This window comes from Schistocerca cancellata, chromosome 1 (assembly GCF_023864275.1).
Source record: "Schistocerca cancellata isolate TAMUIC-IGC-003103 chromosome 1, iqSchCanc2.1, whole genome shotgun sequence".
NCBI classification, from domain to species: Eukaryota; Metazoa; Arthropoda; class Insecta; order Orthoptera; family Acrididae; genus Schistocerca; species Schistocerca cancellata.
The window spans coordinates 657,371,322-657,377,930 of record NC_064626.1 but is presented as its reverse complement, the minus strand read 5'-3'; the positions used below and the strand labels follow the sequence as shown (position 1 = coordinate 657,377,930).

General features: G+C 47.1%; 1 non-coding gene across 1 annotated transcript; it reads right to left on the bottom strand.

Annotated features, from left to right (window-relative positions):
* Positions 1 to 3,866: 3,866 nt before the first annotated feature.
* On the bottom strand, positions 3,867 to 3,941 carry Trnar-ucu (transfer RNA arginine (anticodon UCU)). Its single transcript has one exon. It is a non-coding gene; the product is annotated as a tRNA-Arg (tRNA).
* Positions 3,942 to 6,609: the final 2,668 nt, after the last annotated feature.

The following is a 6,609-nucleotide window of genomic DNA, read 5'->3' as shown; positions in this document are numbered from 1 at the left end:
CAGATCACCGAAGTTAAGCGCTTTCGGGCTGGTCTAGCACTTGGATGGGTGACCATCCGGTCTGCCGAGCGCTGTTAGCAAGCGGGGTGCACTCAGCCCTTGTGAGGCAAACTGAGGAGCTGCTTGATTGCGAAGTAACGGCTCCGGTCTCGTAAACTGACATACAGCCGGGAGAGCGGTGTGCTGACCGCGTGCCCCTCCATATCCTCATCCAGTGACACCTGTGGGCTGAGGATGACACGGCGGCCGGTCGGTGCCGTTGGGCCTTCCAAGGCCTGTGCGGAAGGAGTATTAAAAACATTTATTCAAATGATGATGAACTCTTCCAGATTTTCTACGTAATGTCTCGAGGACAATAATGAAAAACTTTATGCATAGAAGACCTTCAATAAATTATAGTCACTTGTTAGGAATTCATTGGCCTATGTCTGTCATGACAAACGAACAGGTAGGTTACAAGCAGTTCAACTTACTATGCGTCCCAGTCTCAGTCGTTTGGAATTACGTTGATCATATAAAATAACAGAAATGGTTTGTGTAAAGAACATTCTGTATAGAGCGGCTCTTCATTATCATGTTATGAAAACCGGCGAAAGCTTTTGACATATTTACAAGCTCTGCGAATGTATGCTATTGTCGACAACGTGTTCAGCTGTTAAAGCAAAACGGCTTGGTTGTTTTCACAATTGCTTCAACAAAACGTGCTCGTTCGGTAAACGCTCAAAAAATTGGCCAAGTGTGAATAGGACTCGTGAACTGAGGGTTCAGTAAAAATTTTCATTAAGTATACAGAGATGTCATCCACTCTGGGAATCGAAAATTTTTACTATTTTTGCCTGTTATCGACATTGATTCCGGCGAGATATCAGTCCCAGGGATTCCAGGATTTTAGAGAATTTTTTAACTTCAGTAATGTAAATGAGACATAATCTCATGCTGGAGGCAGGCGACATTATTATAACAATCAGTAGGTCTCAATTCAGGCTAACTTAGTCATAACGGTAAAAGTCAAACATTAGCAGACATCAGCAAACATCAGACTATTTTGTGCACGTTTGTTTCACACACGACTTCAAACGCCGTATCTACGCGCAGTAGTCTCCTGGATATCTGATGATGGTTCAAATGGCTCTGAGCACTAAGGGACTCAACTGCTGCGGTCATCAGTCCTCTAGAACTTAGAACTACTTAAACCTAACTAACCTCAGGACATCACACACATCCATGCCTGAGGCAGGATTCGAACCTGCGACCGTAGCGGTCGCGCGGTTCCCGACTGTAGCGCCTAGAACCGCTCAGCCACTGCGGCCGGCTGTCTGATGATGGATGAAGTCCGAAATGCGTTGTATGATCACTGAAGTCATTCCATTCCAGATGTCTGACTATTATCATTGCTACCCATTTAGCCTGAAAGCAGAAATATTGACTGTTTTAATTTCAAATTGACTACGACAAAAATATTTTTTTCATGTGGTATAAATACAGATTTACGGTTTTCGGATTTTTTCCTTTACTTATACTGTTACACCTTACTTACAGCCTAATTTCCTCATTGTACATCAACGGAAGTAACCTACAGGTTTTAATGACTGAGTTTGTATCAAACTACGTTACCTAAACAGCCGTTGCTTTCGGTGGCATTGCCTTAGCATCTTACATTTATTTCACCGCCAAGGGCATACAGACCTTAGTGTGTGACATACATTTCTGCTTAATACATCTACCTGTTCCTAAGAAAAACAGTTTTTATTAATCGAACAGACAGACAGACAGCAATCCTGTAAGAGTTCCGTTTTTATCGATTGAGGCACAGAACCCTAAATGAAACTTTTTGTGACATTTGATTGCCTCACATTTTCTTTTTCTCCATTTTGCTGCAAGAGAACATGCCTTAACTTTGTGCACTTATTTCTGATGCGGCCCCGTGTCAAACACGTGGCGTGGGGAGAACAGGGTGGGTCACACGCGCCTCGGCAGTCGCCCCGTGGCAAGTGCTTAACTTGACTTCCGCTTCTAGTCAGTGCCGTTAATGACAGGCCACAGGAAAAAGTTTTGCCTTCCATTCCAGTTATTTCTTCCGCAGAGCAATGAAAAAGTTCCCTGATTTAAATTCAACGCGCCAGCTGCCGCTCAGCGGCAGAATCCTAATACCGGCCATTTTTGTTCCGTTTTCCTCCATCTAGTTAGGTGGCAAGGAACCTGCAACCGGTGAATGTTAGTTAGCTCCCAGGCTATTTCAAACTTTGGCTCTCCATTGCGGGTTTGCTTATGTAGCTGCTGATAGCAACTAGAATATTTTCAGACGGTACTCATCAAGGAGAAGTTCCTTATATTACTTTAGAAAGCAGAATGCAGAAATATTGAGAAATGTAGTCTTATGAAACAACACATAATGTTTAAATCAATATTACATATTAGTGTCCCTTATATCAATAGAAGGTTGTTGCTTTTCTGTTGCTTCGGTACGAACCATTAATGTGCGTGGGTGGCAGAATATATAATCAAACTTCGAATTCAAACGGATGTAGGCCTTCATTCGGCGTATAAGAGATGCATCTCGAAAGTATTCTACCTGAACTGGATGGCGAGTGTTCATGTGAAGCAGAGGAGTCGTCAGGGAAGTGTGACAGACCATTATTATTGTCTACATACACGTACACACATGATCTGTTGAATAGGATGAGCAGCAGTCTGAAACTGTTTGCTGATGCCGGCCGGAGTGGCCGTGCGGTTCTAGGCACTACAGTCTGGAGCCGAGCGACCACTACGGTCGCAGGTTCGAATCCAGCCTCGAGTATGGATGTGTGTGATGTCCTTAGGTTAGTTGGGTTTACTTAGTTTTAAGTTCCAGGCGACTGATGACCTCAGAAGTTAAGTCGCATAGTGCTCAGAGCCATTTGAATCACTTGTTTGCAGATGCTGCTGTAGTGTACGGGAGACTATCGTTGGTGTTTGACTATAGGAGGATAAGGGATGACTTGGACGGAATTCCTATTTGATGTGACGAATGGCAGTTTGGTCTACAAGGGAAAATTGCGAATTAATGCTGATGGGTAGAAAAAACAATCCTGTAATGTATTACTGGTGTATTAGTAGCGTGCTGCTTGACACAGTCACATTGTTTAAATGTGTAGCAGAAGCGTTGCAAAGTGGCATTAAGTGGGACGACCACGTAAGAATGGTAGTAGGATAGGCGATGATGGTGATGATGTTTGCTTTCTGGGGCGCTCAACTGCGCGGTCATCAGCGTCCGTACAAAGTCCCAATTTCTACACAGTCCAATATTTTTACAAAGCCACAATCCAGCCATTGTCACAAATGATGGTGGGGATGATGAGATGATGAAGACAACACAAACACCCAGTTCCCGGGCAGAGAAATTCCCCAACCCGGCCGGGAATCGAATCCGGGACCCCGAGATTCAGAGGCAGCAACGCTAGCCACCAGACCACGAACTGCGGGCAGGGAGTATTCTAGGAAAGTCTAACTCATCTATGAAGAAGACCCCGTACAGAACTCTAATGCGACCCACTGTTGAGCGCCGCTCCGGTTTTTGGGAAATGCTTCGTGAACTCACATGAGAATCCCTGGAAGGAAAACGACGTTCTTTTCGGAAAGCACTGTTGACGAAGTTTAGAGGACCTACATTTGCGACAGATTTCAGAGCCACCAATTAAAATATTGCTTTCGGACCACGATGACAATCTAAGGTGAATTAGGCCTCATACGGAACCACATTTTCAGTACATTTTCCTTCGCTCCATTTATGAGTGGAACAAAACAGACAATGATTGACTGTAATTAAATCAATACCATTAGCTCCTGATGGGTGTTAATACACATCAACGAGGACAGTGGAAAATGTGTGCCCCGACCGGGACTCGAACCCGGGATCTCCTGCTTAGAAGGCAGACGCTCTATCCACCTGAGCCACCGAGGGCACAGAGGATAGTGCGACTGCAGGGATTTATCTCTGGTACGCTCCCCGTGAGACCCACATTCTCAACTTATAGTCCATGTACTACAGTTGTAATGCCCCTGCCATTATACCCATTACTCACGGGAGACAATCCACCGAGTCCCATAAGAGTTTAGGCAAATCGTGTTCATCCGCACTGAAGAGGGTCATCAACCGGTTAGCCTTAAACGATATGAAGATGGCATCTCTTCTTTCGGACATGTTCATCCTCTCCCATCGTATCCATCACCACCTCCATCAACACCACCTCCTCCTCCTTATCCAGTGTGGCTTCCAACCCTCCTTCTACGCCAAAGGCCAACTCCTTAACCTCGTCCACCTTCTCTCCCTCCAACGTAAAATAAATTTTTATTTCCCTCGACCTCCAAAATCCCTACAGCCACGTGTGGCATCCTGGTCTCCTTTTTAAACTCCAAACCTACGCCCTGCCTATCAATTTTTTTTCCATCTGGACGCTTCCTTCCTCTCACACTGTCCTTCTTATGTGACCCTCCATGACACCAAGTCCCATATCTTTTGTCCTACTGCTGGCATCCCTCAGGGTTCCGTCCTCTCCCCTCTTCTCTATCTCCTGTATACTGCCGATATGCCCAAGCCATCCCCACCTGTCCACCTCCACCAATATGCTGATGACACCACCTTCCTGGTTCTCTACCCTACCCTTCAATGGTCCCAGCTCCAAACCCACCTTGACCAGTTCACCACATGGTGTAACCAGTGGTTCCTTCATATCGACCACTCCAAGGCAATCATCATAGGCCACCCCACCTGCTCCTTCTGTGTCGATGATTTCTACCTCACCATTTATGGTCGTCCCATCCAGCTCACCCTCACCCTGAGATAGCTTGGCCTCACCCTCAACCATCACCTCACATCAACCCTCATCTCCTGACCATCCAGCAGAAAGTCCATTCCCACCTCCACCTCCTGAAACTCCTATCTGGCTGGACTTGGGGACTGCATCCTCCCACCATCCTCCACACCTACAAATCACTCATCCATACTATCCTCTGTTATGCCAGCTTTGTCTGGATCTCCACTCCCCCCCTCCCCCGTCCTCCTCTGCTTTTAAAAGGCCCTCCAAATTCTAGAATGCCATATGCTGCACCTTGCCTTCTGTATCTGCCTTCTTTCCCCCCACATGATTTCTGTACTACCTTATCCCCTTCCCCCACCTCCTTCTTTTCCTCCAAGATCTCTACATCCTTTACACTGTCTGCAGGGTTGATCCCGCCCACCCCCTGGTTTCCTCTTGCCTCTCCACCCCCCACCCATTGCTGACACTCTATCACTGTATCCCTCCCTCTCTACACCTCCACATCCTCCTTCAGCAAGTCAATTTGCAGCGCCTCCTCCTCCCAGATGTTGAACTTCGCCATGACATCTACCCTTCCCACCAACTGTAGCCTGATCTTGTTCCCCTCTCCCCCAGGGCCCCCATTTTCCTCTCCCCTCCTTCTGCCAGAGCCGATTTTTCTCCTTCCCCCCTGAATCCCAGCACCCCCTCATCAGATGTTTTCCTCTCACATCCCTTCCCTCCCTGCCACCCCCCCCCCCCCCCATGGCACGCCCTCAGCTCATCGCCCTTTCTCTCCTCTCCTTCTCTGCTCCTTTTTCCTTCGCCCTTGTCCCCCACCTCTGGCAGATCGTCCCAGGTTTTTATTCATTCTCAAGTGTGTTCTGTTAGTTTTGTGCATGGTGCCATCATACAGTGTCTTCAAGTGATGTTTTAATTTTGTGCTCAACCTGTATATAGTCCATGATAGTTTGTGTGATTTTTTATACTGTGGCCACCTTTTTAACTTGTGTTTAACTCCAGTGATGTTAAGAGCGCATCACTAGGTGTGTTTTTCAACTCTTGCAAACAGAAACCAGCTGTGTTCTTTTACCTTCAAGTCGACTTTTTAACAGTCCGCTAGTGTATACTTTAACTCCCATCATCTCCATTTCCAGTGTTTTTATTGTCCCCCTCTTTATCCCCTCTTTTAAGTGTTCCCCTTTCATGTATTTTGTAAACCAGTTTGGCTGAAGAGCAGTGGTCTGTGCTGCTGCCAGCCCTGCCCATATGGGGCAGGGGAATGAAATTACATTAAAAGACCAGTACAGTATGACCTGATTCCTTTTCCCCCATCTTCTCCTTTTTCTTGAACATACAGATCTACACTTCCCGCCGACTTGACCCCCCCCCCCATCCCCTGGTTGCTCCTGTCCTCTCCAATCCCCACCCACTGCCGCACATTCACCATTGTGTCCACCTAGCCTCCACCTCTCCACTCTTCATCTCCTTTCCCAAGGTGGTTTCCATCAACTCTCCTTCCCAGATGATGCTCTTTCTCCCTCCATTTATCCCTCCTATCAACTCTGATCCTATCCCCCTCCCTCCCTCTATCCTTTCCTGGGCTCCATCTCCACCCCTCCCATCCTGTTTCCTTTTTCCCCACCTACCTTCCCTTTGACTCCTTTCTCTCCCCTGAGTCCTTTTGCTTTCCCCTTCACCGCCTTCCCCACTCCTTCTCGTGTACACCCTGCCCCCCCTTTTCTGCGTCCTCTCCCTCCATTGCTTTTGCTTTTCCTCTCCTCCCCCTTCCCCCCCCCCCCTCTCACCTGTACGTGTCCTTCCCCCACCCCAA